At 27.8% G+C, this 25,939-nt stretch overlaps 1 protein-coding gene across 1 annotated transcript in view; it reads left to right on the forward strand.

The window, feature by feature from the left end:
* Positions 1-1,029: 1,029 nt before the first annotated feature.
* Positions 1,030-25,939, forward strand: part of LOC113376713 (regulator of G-protein signaling rgs-2) — a 215,807-nt gene continuing 190,897 nt past the window's right edge. The window contains exon 1 of the mRNA XM_026616733.1: positions 1,030-1,064. The gene's annotated coding sequence lies outside the window, so the exon portion shown is untranslated. The remainder of the gene's footprint in view (positions 1,065-25,939) is intronic.

A 25,939-nucleotide genomic window follows, 5' to 3' on the forward strand; every position in this document is an offset into this window, starting at 1 on the left:
TTTTTAATATCAATTTTAGTTTTAAAAACATTTAAGCTAAACTCTGATATTATCTGTTCCGAGCAATTTTAATTTATTAATTTTAAACATTCTAATTGTTTTTTGTTTAATAAAATATTATTTAAAAAAACTGAGAACGTCTATCGAATTGCACTTAGACGTGTCCTTTGTCTACTCACAAAATTTCCTGAAATAGAAAATACTCTCATACTTGCGACCAAATTATGCTTTATTGTTTTTAAAGTCTGATATAATAATTCTAAGTTTTTTGTTATTTAATTTGTGGGTTCTAGGGTTTAAAACTCTTTTTTTTAAGTTTGAGTAGAGGAAGTTACTTCTTCCAGAAGTCACACTGATTAAATTAATATATACACTGGTATAAAAATCTAAATTAATATATACAAAACTTTTCTGGGAATTATTGCAGACTGATAAGATATCAAATGCTATTGAACCGATATGATTTCAATAATCAAAAAGCTTTCATCTATCTTTTATATTTGGCTATATTTGTCATTTTCCATTTACAGTAAAAACCGATTTTTTTCACTAAAAAACCGGTTTTCGAATTCCATAATTTTCGCCAAAAAACCGGTTTTTGAAAACCCAAACAAACCCTACACTGTACTTACTCTAAATCTATTTAGAGTTAAACTCAAAAGGAAACCTCAGGTTTACTCTTCAAGGATTTTGATGAAACTTCGCACAGTGATAGAGTTGATAATCGAACCTAATCGTTCAAAATATTATAGCCCTATGAGAGGTGGTTTAACTATAAAGAGAATAATTGTTAGAGTAATCATATATGCATTACACATCATGTGTTTTTTGTGGTTATGGCAAATAAGCAATTTGAAACGTAAAGATACAATAAAAAAAGTTTTGCAGATTTTAATAATAAAATTTACGAAAATTTAATAAATATGGATTATTTTCAGCGCCCGCGAGCTAGCGTACAAAGCGCGCTGTCACATAATGTCGGGTCCACGACATGTCTAGTGGGGCTCTCGTGGAGGCGCCGTGAACCGGAGGCCCCGTAAAAAGCTGAGACGCCGCAACGACTGGTAAGTTAATTAATAATTTGCATTTATTAACAGGTTGACTGCCGACCACTCCGATTAGTGTGTCCAGCAATTCAGCATCTCGTGAAAATTTTAACTACTTACGCCGAACACTCAGTTTTGGCTTAATTTTTGTTTGCCAATTTGAAATGAATAATAGTGAATGGAGTAATAAAATTTATTATAGATTAATTATAACATAAATAAAGGCAAATAAAACACATAGTGGCCAACGGCACCCGAGATCAAAAATATGGTCGGCGGTCAACTATATATATTTATTAGTTCGGTTCGAATGGTGAATTTGGTTTCCAACTATCAGTGGTTCGTTGACGACATTTTTAGATCCATACTTGCAATTAGTGCTAATGTCATATTCTGATAACAAATATAGAAGTTCTATTAACATACGAAAGGAAAGACAAAAACCATAAATTATTTTCTATAAGACCAGATCATAAAAAGATCGTCGATATCTTTATTGATGACTCAGATTGCTAAGTTATATTTTATCCTCTATGACTGTGACTTGTATAAAACACCGATTCAATGGTATTAATTAACGTATTTGTTGCAAGTTCTTATTACAATAAATGATATGTCACTAAGTTCTACTTGAGCAGAAATTATATTTATATTAAATTTTATTAATTATTTACGTTACCACACTGACTTTAGTTTCTAAAGTGAAAAATAAATTTGATTCAACCAAGTGCGACCCACACCTCGCGGTAGCCGCTTTCCGGTAAAAAAGCTCAATGCCATGAAGATCGCTGTCTTTATGGTTAATATAATAATATGAAAATACATCCAAATATAAGTTTTGGTTCATAGTTATTGAAAATTTATAACTGTTTTTTCTATGTTTGTTAGAAAGTGATTCATGTATGTGGAAATACAATTTTACTATGTTTTTACATTTAGCCTTACTATGTGTTTCAACTTTCCGAAAAATAAGCTTTATATTTTCGCAAGAAAATGCCATTTGCTGACTTTGCTTTTTCGACGTTCCAAGTTAATTTGAACCATATGAAACCAAATTTGGAAAAAGTATGCGTATAATATGTGTGCATGTATTAGTCATAATTTGACTATTTGAGGGCATCGCAAAAAGTGCATAATTTTGTCCACGTTTTCGTAAAAATTCTCAATTGATTCTAAAATTCAAAAACTATCAGAGAGATATTATTTGGTAATCGTGCTGAGTATTTAGCAAAATCGGTCGGGTCGTTTCTTGGTAACTGATTGTAAAAAAAATGTTTTGCCAATTCCAATGAAACTCTGTATGGCAATAGAGTTCCTGGTTCTAATGAACGTACTAAAATATTAAAGACCACTTTTAATTGTAAAAATTAATTAAAGTCTGGAATAACCGGCTACGTTTTTTGAAAATACTCTGTGTATATTTTATGCGCGTGTTCGTTTTCCAATAATGTGTAACTATTTATTGAAAATAACTAACATGCTTGAAAAATTTACTCATAATTGAATAATATGCAGTTGTTTCTCACATTATTATGCTGGCGGTATGCTTATAAATCACTCATAATTTAGTATTTTGATTTCTAATTGATTAAGTCAATTATTTAAACTTGTTAATGCAACTTACCTTAAGGAAAAATGCTACTTACACCTAGTTTTATTTAGGGTACTAAGTAGAATAAATTTTAACTTATTTTTATTGCTTTATAAAACTATGTAATTTATATATTGAAGATATATCTTGAAAATTTTGACGCTTTGGCTTTGTATTCTGGTCTAGAGTTATAAATTTTTCGCGATTTTTAAAAGACAGCAAAAACAAAGCAAACAATATTTTGACAATATTTCTTTTTACAAGTTATTAATTAATGTTTTGAAAATATATAAAAAAATGAAAATTTAAAATAGTCAAAGTTTTAATCCTAGAAGTTGATATAATGGGGGGCCTCAAAAAATTGGCATCTCACAATTCCCATGATTTTGGCTCTTCAAATAATTAAAAGAAAAAAAATTGTATATTTTATTAATGTAGAATAATGTCGCCATTATATATATTAGCCAAGTTAAAATATTGTTTTTAACATGAAGAAACAAAAATTACAACTTTTTTTGAATTTCTCGAATTTTTAAAAAATGGTTAAATCGGAAATTGGGTGGATGAGCGAGGTTCATATTGATGATAGGTCTATAAAGAAAAGTTTGTAAAAAATTCAGGTAAATCGGTTCAGTATAAGTTGAAAAATCGTGGGTATCGTATCGAAAGACAGTTTCAAGGAAAACGCATTTAAAATTTTGCGGAGGGATGAAACACAGTAGGATCATTACGGTCAAAAAGCTATATCTCAATAAATAATATAAATTTCGAAAAATTTAAAAAAATAGTCTTGTACAGAAGTTCCTGAATAGTTAAACTTTAATAATATCCGAAAAAAACTAAATCTCTTTTTTTTTTAAATTCTAGACCATTAAGGGGGGAGGGGGATTATTTTGATATAACATGGGTTTTTCAGTTATAAATATTTGTTATGACGTAATGTAGTGCATACATGAGTATACATTTTCTACCTGTTTGAACTTTTATATATTGCCATAAAGTTCGAATATATTGTTTTAAATAGCTGCATATTGTCTATCTGGTTATTGTAACCGCCAAAGCTCCGAGTTTAACCGTAAATAGTCCGTTTGAGTATTATTAAACTCTATTTTGACTTCCTCCGTTATATTCGTCATAATGCTATACTTATGTACACGTATAGCGAGATACTGGGTCGTACATAAATGGCTTTATGACATATATACTACATTTCATCGGAGACACTTCGGTAAAATGGTTACATTATAGCCCTAGATATATTGCTTATGATGTAGATACCTATTTCTTGCGGGCGACCATGTATAATACACACGGGTACAATACACATATATGTACACATATATTTATATGTATTTCTATAAACATGCATATTTATATAAATATGCATTTCTACATATATGTATATATAGTAAAGTCCCTTTAAAACAATCATGCTTAATACGTTCGCGGACAGTAAAAGTTTCTGCGAGCTACACAAATTGGCACTAATTTTATTTATAAATTGGTTGTGATATCCCAATTTTGATTAAACATAAGGTGACCATATTTTTTATAAGTCAAAACCGGGAAGTAAATTTTTAGTGATACTAATCTGCTAATTAACATTATTGAATTTTTTTTATACATTTATTAACAGCAATCAAAAATTACAAATTTCTATAAGCTATTGAGCAAAAATTATACAAATAAACATACATTACATAAAATTATATACACATATACATCTATACAAACACAAACAAATATACAAACATGAAATATTATGTGAAACAGTTTTATAGTATTCGAATCTCTCTAGCGAGAAATTTACAAATAATTGCTAAAATTAACTTGGATATAATTTAAAAAAAAAACAAAAATAAATACTATTTAAGGATAGAATAAAAAACGTTTTTTTAACTTCCCGTAGGGCAAGTTATAGTAATCGCAAAAAAATCGAAAATGAAATTTTTTATATATCTTTACGTTTCAGAGGTTTCTGAACATTTTGGCATACCTTAGAAAAAATGGATGTATGTGTGTGTGTGTGTGTGTGTGTATGTGTGTGTGTATGTGTGTGTATGTGTGTGTGTATGTGTGTGTGTATGTGTGTGTATGTATGTACGTGTGTGTATGTATGTGCGGATACAAATTTTCGTCGACGATTTCGGGAACACCGATCAACCGATCTGAATAATTCAAAAAACATTCGATTTGTATTGATAAGGAGACGTGCTGATTAGTTTTTGGCGAAGGCAGGTCTAGCCGTTCCGAAGATACGGGGCAAAAAGTGCCGAAAACGGTAACTCAGTTTTTAAGAGAACGGAGCGTCCGATTTGAAAAATTCAAAAAATATTTTACTTGTATTGACAAGATGTAGATTTGATCAAATTTTCATGAAGGCAGGTCTAGCGGTTTCGGAGATCTAATAAAAAAAGTAAAAAAAAATGCCATTCGGCGGTTAAAAATGATCATTAGACATATGCACATCAAATTATCAGATATTTTATAGAGATTTTAACAAAAATTTATAATTTTTTTTACATTTCTATGGGTTCCGTACCAATGCTTATGCGTTAGACGGCGGCGCGGCACTTGCGAGCTTTGACATTTCGTCTCTATGCAGTTCAAGCAGTGCGATTGCTTTGAAAAAAAGTTCAGAATTTCCAAAATATGTCAAAATGAAGAAAACATTTTTTTCAAAAAATTTTATTGTTTTAAAAAAAAAAATTTTTTTCTCAAAAAAAAAATTTTTTTTTTCAAATAAAAATTTTTTTTTTTAAAAAAAGTAATTTTTTGTCAAATTTATAGTTTCTCAAAAATCTATTTTTTTCGAAGTAAATTTTTTTCAAAAATGTTATTCGTTTTTGAAAAAATAATAATTTTTGGTACGGGAAGTTCCAGCAATTTGCCTTAAGGCACGATGCCCTAATTGCCTTAAGACAGAATTCCACTTACAGCTAGTTAATGAATTAATTTGTTTTGTTACGGGCTTCTAGTAAAAACTTTACTGTTCGATTATATGCTATATATACTCTTGTTTTACCTACGATATCATCTTATATTTTTTGATCAATGTATTTTTTTGCTTTCGAGTCATGCATACAATTCTGTTAATTTTTTTTCATAATTAACTTGAAAAATTACTTGTGCCAGGTTGTCCAAAAAGTTGGCTTTCATAATTTTGAAAAATTAAAAATTTTGAAAAGTTAGAGTTTATTAATGTGAGAGGCCGTTTTATCTCGCATTTGGAAATTTGTATTGAGTAATTTTCTCAAATTCATAATTTTGAAAAAGTGTTTTAATTTTATTATTAAGTAATCGCAAACATTTAATTTAAACCTATAATTTTCCAAAACCCGGGACAATCCGGGACAAAAAATCTAAATTCCGGACAAATATTGTTTTTAGAAAAAAACCGGGACATAAAGTGAAAATCGAGACATATGTTCATCTTATTAAACACCGTTTCTAAGGGTAGTCAGATTATGATATTTTAATAGTTATATACCATGGATGCTATAGCATTCACGTCAAGTATTTTGCTTCTATTTTACGCCATTTGGTTGCTCGAGCTAATTAGTGACTACCAGAAAAGATAAGATAATACAAAAAGAATCAGTTAGTCATTACCTTGACATGTATAATAATTTAAAAAATTAAGGTTATATAAAATTCTGATTGAATGATATTGCATCCATGTCATTCTGCATCACAATGAAAATAAATGCTATAGCATTAATGTTCGCGAACGTGTTATTATGAATTTTTGCATATTGAGCTACTTTACACTGGTTCCTGCAACTATTCCTATACTGCATAATTTTTATTATAGATAATTTAATAAAATGACTCCTAAAAACCTTAATAATAATACATACATATGCAATGTATGCGTAGGAGTATTATGTTACTTGTATAATTGCATATTTTATATTTATAGTTTTCCTTGTATATGATTCAATAATTTTCACATTTTTTTAAGATGCTTAAGACGCGGTTTGTGTGCAATATAAATTCCATCGGCGAATTTTCTACAAAGACAACACTGTATATAACCTTGATCTGGTATTTCGTTAGAAATACTTATCAGCAGAGTTGAAATAACAATTAATTTAATGAATCTCTAATAAAATTGTTGTTTTTACTTAATTCCCTTTTTTATTTACTATTTTTTTATTGTTCACACCTTTGCCAGAGTAAAATTTCCGTTGGTCCTTGTTTACTTCACCCACATGTAAACTTTTATAGATGTTATATAAAAACATTTGTTGAACCTAACTTAAAAGCAATAATATATCCTATGAAACAATTAAAAACGTATAATTATGAATTATCTTAAGGTCTAGTAAACTAAACAACAGTGCTCAAAACCAAAAAAAAAAACAACGAAAGAAAATACATTTTAAATATAGATTTTCAAACATGGAGATATATCTCTTGATAGCGATGTTGCTCGATTTCAGGCTATGGCTGGTTATACATTTTTTCCCTCTACTTTCAAATACCGTTGATAAAATAAAAATTCCTAACGCTGCTTGTTTTTGAGATATTGGTGGTGGATCTTTTTACCCGCATACCTTTAAGCCCCGTTCTATCCGTACAAACTTATTGAAGACAAAACCAAAAATGTTTCTAGCGAAAAGCGTATTAAGCGGGTTAGAAAAAACATGTTTCCGACGCATAGTGGCGTATTATGCGTAAAATCTTAAAATCGTTTTAAGCATGATAGTTTTAACAGGGTTCTAATATATATAAATGATAACTAGTCAGTATTGTACTTCGCATAATTTATAACTTTAAGTGTCCTTTAAGGTAAACGTATGAACGGGGAAAAGTTTAATAATAAAATACATAAATACATTTTTTCACAAAAATGTGAATAGAAGTTTTAATGATGAAAACTTACTATACCATACTGATTACAATACTGAAGTTTTCATTTTCACTTAATCGGTTATACGATTCGTATTATTATTATTATATATATTGCGTAATAATTACTTCTGCAATATGCCATAATAAACTTTGAATAATTGTTTCAGAATAGCATCTTAATAAAACATCAGAGAACTTTAATTGTTCCTTATCAAAACTTAATAAAACTCAAGAAACTTAATTTCTGACACTAATTACTTTATATAAATAGTGCAGTAGTCTCGTCTTCGATATTTCAAGTCCTCTCGAGCTTTATTCGCTCAGTTAACTAATAATAATTTTCTTCCTTTCGTATAACCTGTTGCAGAGAGTAGTAGCTCAAGTTGTGATTTTGAATTGCACTAAATTTTTACATTAAACATTTGAAGTTCTTATTGTGCTTTGTTGCATCAAGATTCTACATCGGAAAGTTTGAATTAAGCGCCGAGTGCGCTAGTCAAATGTTGTAAACTTAGTAAACTGTGTTTGAGTTTCGGGTGATATGCACAATTATGTGCTCGGATATACATTATAGATATATGCAATTATAATTGTACATACTTGCATTCGAAATTAGCAATGGGGAAGGTAGCTTGCACATATTCATATGTTGTCATTTGTCAGAGAAGGATAGGTTTGGTTTAATTTGAACGAGGAGATTATACGTCAAATATTGACGTACCAAGAGGATATTAATATATTACATTTTTTCTTAGCAATATATTTATATTCTTTATGGTACTTATTAGCAAAACCTTTTAATTTGAATTAGAAACGAGACCGTTTTACTATTAAATTATTGATATAGCTTATTGATTTTCTTTTTTTTGATGGCAGGTTAAATTTTAAGAGCACTCTTTTATATCTAGTAAATAATAATATGTGCATAAAGAAAATATTGCTCAAACCTCTATTTTATGAGAAATTATTATTAAATGTATGTTATTCAAATTTTGAATCTGTAGAATACGTGAGAAATGTGAATTTCAAATATGTTAGTTTTTTTTGTAATTTGTTAGTTTGATGTTCTTCAAAAAATCAAATAATCATTTGAAATTTGGTTCGTAAATTATTATAATTTTATTAGATAAAATTAAAACTTGTAAAAAATTGTAGGGAAATATATTCTATTAGATTAGTAAAAAACTATTCAAATTCTTCCGTAATTTCCATATTTTATTTATAAATTTCAAAATTTTTGAATTGAAAGTTCTTCAAAGAACCAAATATTTATTGATATTTGTTTGAATTAATATTTTTTGTGAACTATTATAATTTTGTTTAATAAAATTAAAAATTATTTGGAATTACATCATATCATAAAATTGGAGTGAAGCATAATTCAACAGTGCTATGTTCAATAACTAAATTCCCCAAGAAAAAGTTTCTTTTTTTGCCGAAAAACTAGATTTTTAATTTTTTTTCAGACGTTTCGAGTCATTCTAAATTGTTTGGCACCGAAATTACAAAAAGAATGCGTGTATATGTAAGCCTTCTAACTTTTGCCAACGTTTTCTCAAAAACAAATTTGAAAAATTTAAAACACATTTATTGAAATTCGATAAAGGCTCTCGTTGAATCATTTTTCAGACGATCGGATAAGCCGTTTCTTTAGATTTAGCGGATAAGTGCAACATTTTTTGTCTACATTTTTGTTAAACATTTTGACTCAAATATGAATATTTAAAAACCGTTCGAAAGACATCCGCTGGCAATTATTCGTTTTTATAAAAATTTGTAGACATTTGTTAGTAAAGTCAAAATTTCAGAAATATGATTTTGTTAACACTAAACTTGCCGACAATTTCTGTATACTTATTCAAAAATTGCGCGGTCAAATTGACCTGCAATTAAAAAGTTATCTATTTCATTATTTAATTCAGATAATGGTTGTATGTATATAAAATGAACAAATTCTCATAAAGTTTCATCTAAATTTATTTTTATATAAGTTTAAAATGAAATTATAAAAAAAAAACAAATTAAATAATTATACAGAATGCCATATGCATTCACAATATACTTTATTTGTCTTTCTCCCATTATTTACAATTATTTTAGACTGTATTAAATTTATTTAATACAGTAAAGTGAATATATTCGTCGTTGCTTAACTTTTACAAAATTTTATTTGACAAGTTTTTTGTCCACACTTATGGACAGTGTTGATAAAAGCTAGATTTTCTTGAAATTTTTATCATCGAGTTAAAAAAAATTACTAAAACAAAAATTCGTGCCTGAAAATGCTTTTACTCGTTGTTTCTCTATACACAATTTACGTATTTATCCAGCTAGGATCAAAATTCTGAAATATACCTAAAGTTGCCATTTACAAATTTTCGACTTCATATTACATTTCTTAGCCATCTGGTCTACCACATTTTCACCAAACAATGTACTAATACAAAATCTTATAGTTTTCAGTACATTTTTGCTGCTTTTTCCTATTTTTATTAAATATTTTTTGAAACTTGGGATAAGCATCTTTTTGCTTTACTTTCATACAGAGTAATATAATGAAATTTGATTTATACCAATTACTTCAATATCTGTGAATAAACTCGTCAGTTCAGAACTACGAACTATCCAATTTAAAAATTGAACAATATCTTTTCTTGTTATTTCCTTAATAAACAAACCCTATATAAAAAACATATATAAAACTATATAAAACATATATATTTATTATTGACTGCATATCCAACCCCCAACAAGAACTTTATTTTAAATTTGTCTGGTTTGGTATATTTTGTATAAATCCGCACATACAAATCGACGGAAACAACAACCAAAATAACTATATATGTTATATAACCATTTTTTTCGAAAAGTAGAAAAAATAACTAAAATCAAAGAGTGAAGAAAATATCATATATTCTGAGAATTATCATGTAGTTTGATACAGGTATTTTAACGTTTAAAAGTGTAAGTTATATACAAAGTTTGAAAAGGTCAGTTTGACCGGCGTTGGTACGTTTAGTGTTAATATAATAGATGTACAATTTCACAACTCATAAAATATATTATATATAAATTCATTGCCATTAAGACGATTACAATAAAAATAGTAAAATCTTTAGTATGTCTTTTGTAACCCCTGGATTAAAATGAATCGAGATCTTTCTCTAATTAGCTTAATGTAACAATGTCCAGTCCAGTGTCTGTCATTTATATCTGTGTAGTTGTTGACATAGAGTCTGGTCAACAGGGAACGTCTTTGCCTTGGAAGCGCTAAAGTGACCAGTTGATCGACACAACACCAGCCAGTACTTCAAGATTATAACATCCCTCTGGGGGTGAACAGATGTTTGTTTGCATGCGATAATGCTCTCAGTGAATGGAATACTCACTTTACTGTCTGTTTATAGTTCAAGAGAAACCGAGACAGTATTACCGAGATAGTCGAGTATAGACTAGTCGAAATAAAGGCGAAACTTCAGAGTTGCTTCGATAACTTTGGTTAGTTGGATTTGTCAAGTATTTTGCGTTTAATGTTTTTAGCGATAATGTAGTATTTAATCATTTGCAATGTGATAGAAAACGTGATATTATTATGCATTTATATATTTTGTGCAAAAAATTAAATGCATATTTAATCTGATGCAACATGAGGATAGAGCAGGGCTTAAAGATGCGCGGGTAAAAAGGTTTACCGCTAATATTTAACAAAAAACAAGTTAGGAATTTTTTCAACAATATTTGGAAGTAGATTGCCTCAAATCATGCAACGTCGCTATCAGGAGATAAACGCCACTGTTTGAAAATCCTTAACAAAAGCACGTTTTCTCATTGTTAGTTTTTTTTGTTGTGAGCACTGTTGTTTAGTTTACGAGCCCTTAATATAATTTTTACAAAAACGTTATTTAATTGTTTCATAAGATATATTGTTAATTTTAAATTGGATTTGATAGGCGTATTTATATAACCATTATAAAAGTTTACACGTGGGTGGGGTAAAAAGGACCAAATAAATCTTTACCCTGGCGCTTAAACAATAAGAAATATTAAATAAAAATTTAAATTAAGTTGAAAATAATTTTGCCAAAAATAAATTGATATAATAGTTATTCCAAAATTGCTAATGAATATTTCTGACGAAATACCAGATAAAGGTTATATACAGTGTTATCTTTTCAAAAATGTGCCCATGAAATTTATTTATTTATTTTGCATTGGTTGAATTTTACAGCTAATATTTCGTAAAATCTCTTTGAAATTAAAAATAAGACTTTGGGTCTGGTTGTCTCATTTTACCCCGCTCATGGGATGAAATGGAACAAATGACAAACTTTAGAAAAGTTTTTCATACAGTTAATTTTTGATACAGTATTTATTGAAACTGTTTAAAGTTTTATATTTATTTTATCCTTTTTCAATGATTAATTGCAAAAAAACGTCTCGGTTAATTTTTTCCACAATCTTTACTAAAAACAATTTTCACTTTTTCGTTAACTGTTAAAATTTTGAATTCTGTAGTAACTACATACATACATAATCACAAAAATATTTATTTGGCGTAGTGTTGTAATAATAAATTATAATTTTGCCTATTTTATTTTAGTATTTTATCATGTGTAATTGATTTCTCGTAGTAATTGCAAAAAATCTCATAAAATGGTAATTTAAATCAGAAGTCTAAGTCAAAATGTTAAATGATTAATTTGGTAATTCAAACTACTAGGTGTCAGTAGCATTTTGCTTTAACACGTTTACAGATTCATTTTCATTGTGATGCAGAATGACATACACCTGCCTAGATAATAACTAATTGATTATTTAGGTACTACCCTTTCAAATAGTCTTTAATCAATTTTTTGATATCACAACCACTTTGAAAATAAAATGATTGTCAAATTTTGTATTTTGTTGGAACTTTTACTGTCTGCAAACGTGTTAAGGCGAACGAACTTTCCGATATGTGTAAAAAATAAGTAGATTTTTTTGATCAATACAAGTTGTTGTGGCTTATTATTCCAAACTACATTAAATTTGTATAACTAAATCACTTTTTGTATGTCTTTAATATCTTAGGATGTTTGCTAACACCGCGTACTCTATTATCCTAGAAAGTTTCATGAAAATTAAACTTTTTTTTTCAACAATTAATTGTAAAGAAACGTCTAGGTTAAACTTTAACAAAAGATAATTAGCATAATTTTCTACTGATATCTTTTGAATGGTTCTTAAATTTTCACAATCGCTTCAGGATTTTTGGCTGGAACGCGAACAAATAAAATATACAATTTCTTGCTAATTATAAAGAGTCGGCTCGACTAATATTTTTTTGATATCGGAACAGATATTTTTGTGAAAACGTCCACAAAAATTTCTCACTTATACACACACATTATTTTTCTAATTTTGGTGCCAAACGATTCAGAATAATTTGAAATGTCAAGAAAACAGTGTGTTGAAAATCGGATTTTCTGGTGAAAACATAGTTCTTCGGAAATAAAAAATTAAACTAATTTATACCGCGAATTATCAAATGACCAATATAATAACTTATATAATAATTTACTTTAGTTTCGAGAATAATAATTTATCATCTCTGAACATTGATCTATTTTGTAAGAGTATCTCAATTTCTCAACCGTTTGAAATTCACAAATGTTATTTTAATGTCAGATATTTTATTGTAGAGAACGTTTAAACATTTTCGACTTCAATTACCCATTTCGTGCAATGAAACCGATACTTGTGTCATGTTTATATAGGTAATAGTTTCCTCTGTCGAAGCACGCATACAAATCACACCTACACCCGAGGCACGTGTACTATATATAAATGCATGTATTTTAAAACCCGTGTGAACAAAATAAATAGAATCCCCATAACTTATTCAGTCAAATTTGTATGTTTGTAGAATTCTGCACCGCTTGCACATTATTTAATAAGCTAGACTGACACGGTAATGTAAATAATTCCATCATTTTAGTTAAAATAGACCATAAGTAACATGCGAGACGAATTAATGGGTTGATGCATACTGTGATTTAGTGGGTGTTCGCAATTATGCACTCCGGTTGATTTAAATGCAAGTTTTGAAAAGAGAAGCTTATGTGATTTTTTGGCAAATAAAAGCATGGTTGTACTTTCAAGACTAACCTCTATATATCTTGATGTCTGTATTTCCAGCATTTTGTATGAAATATTAGTTCCCGGCACAAAGTGCTGGAGTTGATTTATTATCAGTTACTATATATTCTTGCGACTTGATTTGTATGGAACTTCAAGTATTTATTTAGGAATGGGTAAAATATAGTAAATATTTAAATTTGTAATAATATGATTTCTAATAATAGTTCAATTATAATTTAATAAATGCTGACAATTATCTGCTTATAATAATTTTCATCTAATATCAAAACGTATAAATTAATTTTAGTCAATATTTATTTAATTATTATTTCTGCTTATTTAACATTATATCACTTGAAATATTTATTAATTTTTTCATAGGAATAATATTGCTACAAAGCCTTTGGCTAAAATTTGAACTAATTTTTTTAATATATTAATGATACCATAAATATAAATGAGGAGAAAGTCATGCATGAAGTAATACAAACTATATATTTTATCATTTATTGCATTAACAGAAAATAATTATTATAAATTAAATAAAATATTTTATTTTTATTGATTTTATTTAGCATAAATTTTACTAATCTTTGTATATTGTATGATCATGTTCGAGAAATTTTAACTTACATATTTGTCGATTACGTTAAAAGCATTTTTATTAAAGATTTTAATAGATATTCATTATTTGCAATTTTTTTATTTTTTTATTATCTGATACTTTAAGGTAATTTAAGAATTAGGTAAAAGGTAATTTCAAAAATTAAAAAAATATATTTTTAAATTTTACATTATATATAATCCATAAAAAGTTTTTTTTTCATTGTCAGTATTTCTAGTTGTAAGCACTGTTGTTTAGTGTACGAGACCTTAAATTTTAGACCTATTTTCTAAAATGTTAATTTTAAGTTAGTTTCTCTATATAACCTTTATAAAAGCTTACACGTGGGTGGAGTAAAAAGAACCAAGTTAACTTTATCCTGACAAAGTAAATACATTAAGTTAAAAAGAACTTCTTCTCAAAAAATAAGATAAATAAACAGTTATTGCAACTATGCTGATGATTATTTATGACGAAATACCGGATTAAAATTATATATAGTGTTATCTCTATAAAAAAATTACCATAAAATTTATATTTTCATTGGTTGAACAATGAAGCTATCATTTCGTAAAATTCATTTAAAATTAGAAATAAAGCATTGGACTTGTGTGCCACCTTGGCCATCTTATTTTACCCCGTCTATGAGGTAAAAAGGACCAAGTGACAAATTTTTGAAAACGAGCAAAATCAACATATTTTTACAATAATAAATTAGCTGAGAGTTTTACTGACCATAGTCCGATAGTTACTTGTATGACATGTGTTATTTGTTGTGATATAATTGGTTTGGTTTTCACAATATAATTACTCAGTCAATAATCAATACTTGATTATCAATTAAAAACACTGTCAATTATGGCTTTTGGTAAATTATCTTCACATATTTTGCTAATACTACTACTTCCTTTAATATAGTCGCATTATGATAATTTTTGCAATCAGTTTTCCCATATTACTCATCTCTACATAAACCTCTATTATTCGCATATCTAGTACAACTATTATTGTTGAATAATGCATAGACTGGAATATTTCTGCATATGATAGTTTGTATGATTGATTGTATCCTATTTCGCACAGATATTATGCATCTCATATTACATTTTGATAAATAGAAACTGCATGCTAATGTCATATTGCATCTGTCATTCATTTCTCAATATCAATTTGATTTACGAATAACAGCCTCAATCATGAATGTTTGCAATATGAATTAATATTCAATTTATGGACGTTTATTATTCTATAGTACTATAAATTTAGTTCTAAATTTTAAACAATGTGGAAGTTGATTTTTTTCTGTCGCTGCTTAATGTTAAAGTGATAGGTGACCGTATATTTTTAATTCAAATAATGAACTTAAATACGAGTTTTTCACAATACAATTTTTTTTTCAAATGTTCTGAAACTCTGTTACTTTTTAAATAAATCCAATTTGTTTTAATCAGAGGGTGACTGATTGTACAACTACAACTTACCATAATTTTCTGAATTTAGATTTTTTTATTTTTTTACATACCTACATTCAGTTAGAAATATTGATTTCAATGTGCATTTCAAATCGTATTTTGTCACACATCTAAAACTTATTCCTTAATAAAAATATATTTTTTCGGTGGAGCATTTGTGCCAAACAGATAGCTAAAATTGATGTTCATAAATTTAAAAATCGAAGTTTATTAACGACAATCGCCATTTCAACTCACCTTGAGAATAATTTTAGTTATGATATATTTGAAACAAATATTGATAATAAAAACTGTTTTGAAAATATGAGAAAATATGGGACAAATATTACCTGTACAAAAATCCGGGACGCAATCTGAAAATCTGGAAAATATGGTCGCCTTATCAATATATGAAATTGACAATTAATTTCAATTTACACTATTTAAAGTTTTTTTTGAAAATTGATCTAGACTACGTATTTGATTGATATGCATGAGTACGATTTATATATAATTTTCTTGAACTGTTGTTTACGAGCTCTTGCTAATTTTGTTACACCTCATATCGTATAATGCTAGTTTTAATTACTACGCTGTGATTGTTCAAGTACGCTATGCGTGTTTGTTGACATTTCATTAAAACACATGTTTACCAACATACAAATACTTGTTGATACACAGGTTTGCAATTGTGTATTATATATATATATATATATATATATATATATATATATATATATATATAGCAGCCAATTTATTAAATTAAAATATAAATTATTTAAAAAAAATCCATTATGAATTTCTACACTTGCTACGTATCATCATTCAGCAGTTCTAAAACAAGCTCGAAAAAAAAAATTCACACTAAATCTATGTTCTCGAAATATAGGTTTCAATGTGAAGTTATTAAATAAAAAGTTAAAGAAATAAATTGAGACCTCAGAAGATTTGCTCAATCATTTTTCATTTTGTGTTGTTCTTTTTGATACTGTATGTACTTCTTTTTAAAAAAAATGCTTCAATATTTATTCCCATATATTCGAATTATTTTTATAGTAATTTTAGAACTATTGAATGATGAGACATACGTAGTGTCGAATTGTATTGATAACGATTTTTAATTAGTTTTTTATTGTCAAATTGGCTGATAAAAAATGTATATATATATATGTGAATGTATGTATGTATGTAAATGTACATATTCATATTATGCAAGTGTATAAAGTCGGGTGGACTATTCACTTATAATTATCAAATTATTCTGTAAATGTTCTGTAAATTATTTATACATGAAAATGTCTATTTGAGTTGCTTTTAATATCTGCAGTATTATTGAGAACATGTTTATTTAGTGTACTTAAGATTTTTTGAAAACTACGCGATCGCTCCACCGGATTCCAAATTCAGTCTTTTATTTTTTACATGTAAATATATTGCATTTATGATATTAGAAATTTGGAAAATAGGGATGATCTAAATTAGAAAAACGGTTTTATTAGTAAATAAATGCTTCTTTATGCACCAATAAAATATTTTCTATCTTCTCTATTGTGAAATGATTAAAAACTATGTAGAAGTTCAGTGTAAGAGATTTGCAATTTTTCATAATTTTCACAATTCTCTTTTGTTCAATAAATATATTTATTTGTATAATTTTTATAAATTTATAAAAAATAAAATAAAATAATTACTATCTGAATTGCAATAGTGTTTTTTAATAAGAACGACAAAAAAAAATCAAATTTTCAATTGCTAGAAGATTGTAAAAAAAAGTTATATGACGATATAAGTAATATGAAATTATGCAAAATTATCTCAAAAAGAAACATCTTTACAATAAATATTACAATTATTGTATATTACTGTTATTTAGAGTCTCAATACCATATAATTTCCAATTCAATTGATATGTTGGGTTTGATTTAAAATTGTATATGCCTCTGATCGCTTTGTATTGCAAACTGTACAAAATTAAATATAAATAATATGCCGAGCTCGAATCGTTTGTGTACACAGTGTCTATTAATCAAAGAACAAACGGATTAAGCACTAAAATAGTTTTGCCCTAATCCGTACAAATAGAAACCCGTTTGCGTATTTGCAAACATGTGGTTTCTTTATGCCTGTGAATGCGCGTTCAAAACCACCAGTGATATTTTATTGAATTAGCGAATGCATTCTGCATTGAAATAATAGTCAAATCCAGGCAAAAGTTAATTATTAAGTAGACAAACTAGAGTTCATGCGGTGTGTTTCCCATTGAATGGGAAATGAACCTATTTATCTGTATATTTGTTCGTGAGAACTGAGAGTATTTATATAAAAAAATACTGTTTTTGCGAATGGAGCTTCGAAGAAAATAGTAAATTTTGGGAGAATCACAGTAATTTGTATAGAATATAACTCTATTAAAACCTTTACCAAAAGTAATTAAGTTTTTCTCGAAGCATGATAGAGCGGGGCTGAAAGATCTGTGGGAAAAAACGTTCACCACTGACATCTCAAAAACAAGTGAAGTTATTTTTTTTTAACAATAATATTTGAATGTAGAGGGAAAAAGATATATAACCAGTGGTCACCTTTATTCTTAAGCCGTTGCTATCGGAAGATAAATGGCAATGTTTGAAAATTCATAACAAAAATATATTCTCTGGTTGTTAGTTTTTTTGGTGTGAGCACTATTGTTTAGTATACGAGACCTCAATATAATATTTAGGTATTCCATATTTGTTTTATAAGATGAATTATTAATATTATGTTAGATTCAACAGTTTTTTATATAACTTTTATAAAAGCTTACACATGAGTGGGGTAGAAAGAACCAACTGAACCTTTATCCTGGCAAAGGTGTAAACAATAAAAAATAGTAAACAGAAAAGTAAATTAAGTTAGAGAAAGCAATCAGTTATTCCGACTCTACTGATAAGTGTTTCAATCAGTGTTACTGATCAATTTTGTTCAAATAATTTAGCTATTATTTCGTAAAATTCTTTTAAAATTACTAGTAAGACATGGTATGTGTTTGCCCGACAGCGGACCATTTTTACCCAGTCGATTGAGTAAGAAGGAACAGATGACAAATTTTAGAAAAATAGCTCAAATATTATATTTTTATAATTAGAAATGAACTGAAAATTTTATTGAACATAGTTCGATAGTTGTTTGTTTGATACATGTTATGTGTTGTGTTGTAGTTCATTTGGTTTAGACAGTATAATTATTGAATATTAAATTTGACCTATGTGACTTTATCTTAAAATTTGCGTTCAAATTAAAAAATATTCCGCTTTAGCTCGTTGTAAAGGGTTAATTAATCAACTCCGAGCGTTCGTCTATATAGCAAAGAACAATCAGTTCAATTTTCTGGGTTATTGTAAAAAGGAACGAATGCAAGGCGTTTTGCGCGATATCAGAAAAATCATCAAACAAAAAACGAGGAACCGTACACGAGTAGTTTTGAAAGGCTATCTCGAGTGGGTATTCCTCATTGATTTGTGATTTCGGCACTGTGCCTCTTCGTGCCAGTAACACACTCTCTCGAATACATGCAAAAGCGTCGGTACACATCTACATGGATCGTTTATAAGCACATTTATAGGTACATCTATATGGCACCCACACACGTCCGCGACATTAATGGGGAGAGCCGTCGGGTCCCCGCCGAGGCAAAGAGACGGTCGATATCAGGCGGCCTAGTTTTCACAGCCAGAGAACTTCGGCGCGCGTTCGCCAGGCGCCCCGCGGACGCATGCGCCATTGTGTTACGATAGAATCGAGAGTAACCGAATTTAGGAGACTCTTTACCGGATAACACTTAAACGGTACAGTAAAGTGCCTTTCCATTCGATACGATTCGAACTCTGCGAAAGATAGATACATAGATATATAGATTGAAACTTGCATAGGCCGCTCTACATTGAGACATGATAAATAGAACGTTTATTTTATATAATCTGCGTTTATTTTATGCAATATTTTATTTTAATTAATAATCGAAATAATTATATTTAATCTTAATAAAACTTATAAACTTTTTTTTATTTAGTGTAACACGAGGCATAAAGGTCCAATTTGACTTTAAACCAATTTTCACAACAAATAACACATACCAAACAAACAACTATCTGACTATGCTCAATAAAACTTCCAGCTAATTCATCATTATAGAAATGTTTTATTTTTACAATTTTTTTCAAAAAATTGTCATTTCGAATAACACATATCAAACAAACAACTATCTGACTATGTTCAATAGAACTCCCACCCAATTCATCATTGTAGAAATGTTATTTTTACTTTTTTTCTCAAAAAATTGTCATCTGTTTTTTTTTACCCCATCGAATCGACTGAATGTCTTATTATTAATTTTGAAAGGATTTTACGAAATAATAGCTACATTATTCAACCAATGCATAATAATCGAATTAATTGTATTCATTATTAATAAAATGTATAAACTTATTTTATTTAGGGTAGACATAAAGGTCAAATTTGACATCAAGCAATTATATTGTAAAAACCAAACCAATTATATCACAACAAATAACACATATCAAACAAACAACTATCTGACATTGTTCAATAAAACTCCCAGGTACATCATTGTAGAAATGTTATTTTTGCAGGTTTTCAAAAATTTATCACCTTATTCTTTTTACCCCATATCCGGGGTAAAATGAGACAATAATGAGAAAAACATTTCCAATGTTTTATTATTAATTTTGAAAGGATTTTACAAAATAATAGCTACATTACTCAACCAATACAAATTATAAATTATATAGGTGCATTTTTTACAGAGATAACATAACCTGGATCTGGTATTTTGCCAGAAATTTTTATCAGCGCAGTTGAAATCTATATCTTGTAACACTGCTTTTTAAACTTTAAATTACTTTTTTATTTACTAATTTTTATTAATTATACCTTAGCCAGGATAAAAGATTCATTTGGTCGTTTTCACCTCACCCACATTTAAGCTTTATATAAAGGTTATATAAAAAACTGTTAAAATAATAAATAACGTATACTTACAAATTATAGAACTCGTAAACTAAACAACAATGTTCACAACTAAAAAAATAATGGACGGAAATACTTTTGTTATCGATTTTCAAACATTGCCCTTTTCACACATTGCCAAGGTGATAGCTGGTTATAAATCTTTTTCCCTCTACTTTCAAATATTGCTGTTAATTTTTTTTAACTTTATTTGTTTTTTAAATATCGGTGGTAAACCTATTTACCTGCTCTACTCTATTTGATTTAAATCATTTTGGAATCTGTTATATAGAACAATAAGCATAGATTGATAACAATATTAATGAAGGTATAACGTTATAATTTGATGATAATAGTTGCTCCCAGTGGAGTGCAAAATTATTAGTATAATATATAACAAAATCAAAAATAATACAAAAGTAAAAAATATATTTATTTATATTAAAAGTTACTAAAATAGTTAATTTTTTATATCTAATAGATGCTAAAAAGAAACACGTAACACCGTTCAAACAATTACTGGGCACTTGAAATATGCATAAATTTTTCTAAAAATTTAGTTAATCGGCGATAAAGCATTCTCATAAAATTGGGCATCAATTGTTGATTTACCGATACAAAGTTTAACATATTTATAAATACTTACAATTAGCTATAAATATATATTTTACACAACAATTATTTTAACATTTCACTAATATTTCGTAATTTTGTAGATATAGCAATTGTTATATTAATGTTATCTTAAAATATTGCTATGTTGTTTTAAAACATTACTATGCGTTTTAAGTTTTATATATATTTCATTGCAGAAAACTGTTTATGTCGCTTTATTTTTTGTATGTGGAATTAATCATGGGTGACCTTATTGATCGAGTGTCAACAAGTATAAAATGCAAACAAAATCTGCATTTTCTGACTATTCGATAATGCAAATTTTATGTAGCTCAGTTTTAGGTATATATTTATAAACAATACAAACGTTAAATATTTATAATGGTATCATAATGTACCTGGACTCGTTTATCTCATAATCAGATTCCGTACTACCATGTACATATTTGCACAATTTATATACATATATCAAATTGATACATAATAAACGGTTTAAATTAATATGTGAAATTGATAGATATTTTTTATTGCTAATAAATATCTGATTTTGTATCATCGTACATGCTTTGCAATTTGATCTGTTATTTATTAAAAAAATATTAATTTTCATTCATAATTTTTCAAAATTCTCAACAAATTCAAAAATATTTGTATATTTTTTTTAAATTGTTATCAAAATTTGTTGATTTTTATTGATAATTTTTAAACATTTAAATTTTTTTTTATTTTTCAAAAAAATAACTAATATTAACAAAATTAATATAAATAGAAAGAATATCGATTTGAACGAATAAGCTTATTCATAATATAAATAAACACAATTAGCTAATGATGTATAACATTTCATTTAAAAAACCATTTATTAATCGATATTTTTTATGAATTTAATTTATATTGGCGACATTTTTGATTTATATATTTTTTAATTTTGTATTAAACGCAATAGGTAAATAATCTTCTTATGTAAGACTTTAACATGTACCAATTTTTGTTTGCAAGAATGCAACATGCCACTACATAATATTTTGTTTTCGTTCTTCTATTGAAATACTTTTTATTTACCTTTGTATGCAAAAAGCTTTTTAAATGTATGATTATTTTTTTTCACTTCATTTATTTTCAGAGCGCATAATTCCTTCTCTACACATTGCATTACCTGTTGATATTATTATTCTGCATTTGCTTTTATTGTAAACATTTAATTTAAAACTGACTAATGGCGATTTAAGAAATTTTCTATATACAAATATTAAATTACCAATTATTTTTTTATATTAAAATACATATTTTATTATAAATTTGAATAATTTAAATTATATGGAAATTTCTAAAAACTTTAAAAATATTCAATTAAAATATAAATATACTATGTATTGAGGATTCATTTTTATTAAAGGAATTGAAGATTTTCTATAATGTGTTTTCTATGCATTTTTAAATATCTAATAATTTAATGTGCTAATGTCAATCACCTACTTCTCTGAATATCTTTGAAATAGTACCTGTGTGTACTAAATGTAAGAGCAGATAGGTTCAGCAACTTGAAAATGTGAATCAAATGGGTTTCGAATAGGATTTGTCAGTTTTTAAAAACCGATTTTAAAAACTGGTTTTGGAAAAATACTAATTGAAAACCAGTTTTATATAATGTCGGTTTTTATATAAACTCTAGTTTTGAACTATTCAAAAATCTATCGCCGTTCTCTATTAAACGTGGCATATTCTAACACACATTCAGTATTTCTACATCAAAATGTTCACAAGCACTCAAAATGTATACATATGCAATTTTTTTTTATTCCATTTTTATATAATCATAGATCGTTATTTTAGCATTTATTAACGTTCTGGTAGTTGCTAAAAATAAATGATTTATACGCAATAAATATAACAATTTTTATATATTTATGTATTTTTAATAAACTGTATCTGAAACACATTGGTGCAAAAATTGTTATGATATGTTGACTATTGTATTACTATTATCATATAAAACGTTTTAGAAGAATCGGTTCAGTATCGTATTATATTATAAACACTCCTTTACTTTAGCTCCGTGGATATCGTATAGAGATTCGTGCGATGTGCGCGTTCGCCTCGTATTTATCCGGTTGAAAATATGACCGAGTGTGCGGGCATTGTCCGGGCACTACCTTTGCCCTCCGTTTACTCACCACGGGCGACGGTGTGGGGTCTACCCATGGCCTACCCGATATCCCTGCGATCGCCCACCGATGCCCCACCGACGCTCCATCCGCTCCATCCGCCCCATCCACCCCTCGGCCCACGGAGCTCCGCTTTCAAAGACCCGTCTCATACAACAGCTGTTGTGGACGCTTTCGTGACTTTCGATTTGAAATGCTGATGTTAAAGCTTCAAGCTTTTTCTTAATGCAAACAATAACAACGTTTTTGTGTAATTCAATTATGACAGGATTTGTTGTTACTAAATTACGCTTTATCATGGTAATTTAAACATAACAAGGTTATTTATTTATTGGGTATGAATGAAATTGGTAATCAGTAATCCCTGTTTATGAAATATTATTATTGCTTTCATTGTTGGGGCAGTTGATTCACTGTTATATTATCATGATGTTTATTTTTTGAAACAATAATTATTAATTTCTTTGTTAGCGTTGTAAATATTATTTCATATGGTTTTCATAAATCGGTATTTAATGTTAAATCACCTATTTTGTTTTAATTTTGGATGGGTTCCATTTCACTTCGAGGAATGGAGATGTCAAGCAGTAGTGACATCCGTTTTTCTTGGATATGTAAATATAGATAGCAATATGTTTTACCAAGTGAAAATAGTCTTCATCCGGCTTTGCTGCTTCAATAAAATATTTGACCTACCACAGAAATTGTAATAATAATTCATCACACAGAGATAGGACAACTATTTGGTATCAGTATTAAATCAAATTAGCCCAACAGCCTCCTCCTAGGTTGTGAAATAGGATTCCGTTGTGAAAGCTTTTCAAAAACAAGAAAAAAATATATTCATCTATAAATTGCTGTAAAAATTATAAATTATAGTTTTGCGCAATTGATAATGTTACATACTATAAGGTTCCTTTCTTATTTTGTCTCTAAAACATTTTAGTTTTTTTTCTAATTTTGATTTGATTTTGTCGGATTCAACACTTAAAATCATAATGAAATTTTTTTATATCATTCATTAGTGTTAAATGAAATAAAAATATAAATAATTATAATTATGAAATAATAAAAAAATTGGAAAATGATGGTTAGAGGTTTTCACCATATGATTCGATTTTGGTGTTCTAGACTTTTTCAATAGATACAGGGTAGGCTGGGTACGGTTGTGCCAAGGTACGGTAGTGATAGTCGTCATAACAGCTAAACTTTATTGATTTTGAAATAGGATCGATTGTATGTTTGTTTGAAGAAGTTTCTACTATTGCATTGAGTCAGCGCCCTTTATTGATATGTAGTCCGCATTGCTTTTAAAGAGTCCAGTCAGTTTTTTGTTCGATTTCTTTTAATAGTAACTGTTACTTGTAACAGATAGATAACTCAGTTTGTTATTTGGCTGTAAATTGAACATTAGTAGTTCATTACTAGCAATTAGTGTTTTCGTACATAAATTAATTCAATTATAACTATGATTTTTTTAAGTGTGCGTTAAGTACGGTTGTGACAATTTTGTGGTAGCGTATTGTGTATGTATGTTTAAATGATTTTATCTCTTGTTGATATATTATATTGAAACATGAAAATATGATGTACTTATATGAGTTATGATGCATTATTTTAATTGATTACGCATTACTATCTGAAATGGTTAAACTTACTAGTACCTAAAAATTTCACATATACTTGATTTATAAAAATGAACAGAACGTAAATATTAATACTTGCCATGATCAAATGATACATATTGTTATTGATACTACTACACTCTGTTCAGATCTAAAAGTATATATTACAGATACAGATTTAAATAAAAACAGTCAATATAATACTTTTAATTGGTAACAAAAAGCAATATCGCAACGAATTGATTCCTGTAAAATTTCATAAAGTAGATTACTGTGTTGTAACTGCATCAAATCCAATTATGTACAGAAATAAAAAGTTGATGAAATACACTGTGAAACCACGCCAACACACGGATTAGTATCGGATTTTTGTAAAGTTGCATAAAAAACGCAGAAACGCGAGCAGTAAATAACAATATTTACTTTTTACTCATAGTACTATAATAATAAGTATGGTGTTTCATATGAATTTTATTTGCTTGCACTTATATAAAATGTTTCAGTTGTTATATATCCTCGCCATACAAGTTGTAAATAACAGAAGCTATATAAGGTAACAGTTTTTGTTGAAAGATAGTCGAAGCAAAGATTACTGTATTGTTTACAATAATACTATAGTATTTATCTTAACTTATATAGTTTTATAATCAAAAATATATGATCTTAATGCATAATGAAATTTTTTTTGTGAAAATATGTAGTAATAAAACTCGAATCGCATCGAATCAATTGCTGTTAGTTTCATTAAGCAATTACTAATTTTTTTATATATGAATTCAGTATATATATAACTTGAAAACGTTTCTTTTGCAGAAGAATCTTATCTAGTTCAGTAATAGAAGAATTAAGGCTTTTTGTTGAACT

The sequence above is a fragment of the Ctenocephalides felis genome, unplaced genomic scaffold (assembly GCF_003426905.1).
Source record: "Ctenocephalides felis isolate EL2017-DRISC unplaced genomic scaffold, ASM342690v1 CF-g0.4_SCAFFOLD_01886, whole genome shotgun sequence".
In the NCBI taxonomy this organism is placed as follows: domain Eukaryota; kingdom Metazoa; phylum Arthropoda; class Insecta; order Siphonaptera; family Pulicidae; genus Ctenocephalides; species Ctenocephalides felis.